A 1,305-nucleotide genomic window follows, 5' to 3' on the forward strand; every position below is an offset into this window, starting at 1 on the left:
GCGGGCGGCGAAGGTGGAAAGCAAAACGAAAAAATAATCTACTACTGCGTGGTTACTCTATTACGTTACTGAATTCGGAACATCTCCATTGCTTTATCGTTATGTTTTGATTTCGAGGAAGTCGCTTGGAGTATACTACAGTATTTTTTGCTAACAAGTATATAAATAAATGCATAAAATTCAATAAATTCAAAACTTCAAGTGAAACCAGTATACGGTTTTGTTGAAAGTAAAATAAATCTTTTTAACGTTAGAAGAAAGTTTATTTGGAGTTGTGAAGAACAATTTCACTTCATCGGTCTGCAAATCCTTCATATCCAGGTATGTATGACTGTCCACTGAACAGTGTCCAGGTAACCTAAGAGGATCCTCGTCATCTCATTTCCTTTAATCACGCTTTCAAATAAAATGTATTTCCCAATTATTATGAGTGTAATATTATGTATATATATATATTTATAGAGAGTATATAAAAGTTTCTTACACTAGATTACTGAATATACATACAAGATTTAATAAAAGGTTCTGAATATTCATATTTACACACGGGTTTGTAAATTATTGTTGAATGCTTGTCTACATAATGAAATAATGATATAAAATATTCTTAAATATACAAACTTGTATAGTATAAGAACAAAGTGAGTATAAAAATATATGAAGTTAAAATTAATTATGCAATTGAATGTATTTGAAGATTGTTGGCACGAAAAACTGAACAATATTAATTTAATACTTTTTTGTAATATGGATTCGAGAAATATTTAAAGATTTGCACGTTGCAAGGCATACGCTGGATACAGCAGTAAAAGGCCACCCGTGATGTAAGTTAACTGCGAACCAACGCACCAAAAAGCTGCAAAATATTTGAATTAAAAAAAATTACAAAATTCATGTCAATATACTATGTACATACATATCGACGGAACATATAGAAACTTAGAAACTTTTTTACTGCATATAAAAGATTAAGTACTTTTTAGTTAATTAAGAATAATTTTACGAGATACGAAGTATTCGAGATTTCTGAGATACGAGGTTTTGCCAAAGTGCCGTCGATATGTATGTATACACAAGACTTACAAATGCAGCCTACAACAGGGCCAACAGCACGCGCTAAAGCACCCAGCGAACGGAAAATACCAAGAACTGAACCTTTTTGATCGTCATTACCATAACGTGAAACCAATGTGGTCAAACAGGTGACAGCAAAAGCAGTGGCTGATGGGGACGAATTAAAAAATATTTATAAACATACATACATACATATGTATGTATATATAAATCATAATTAAAAAATAAAAA

Source organism: Rhagoletis pomonella, unplaced genomic scaffold, assembly GCF_013731165.1.
Source record: "Rhagoletis pomonella isolate Grant_MI unplaced genomic scaffold, Rhpom_1.0 Rhpom_scaffold_00001, whole genome shotgun sequence".
NCBI classification, from domain to species: domain Eukaryota; kingdom Metazoa; phylum Arthropoda; class Insecta; order Diptera; family Tephritidae; genus Rhagoletis; species Rhagoletis pomonella.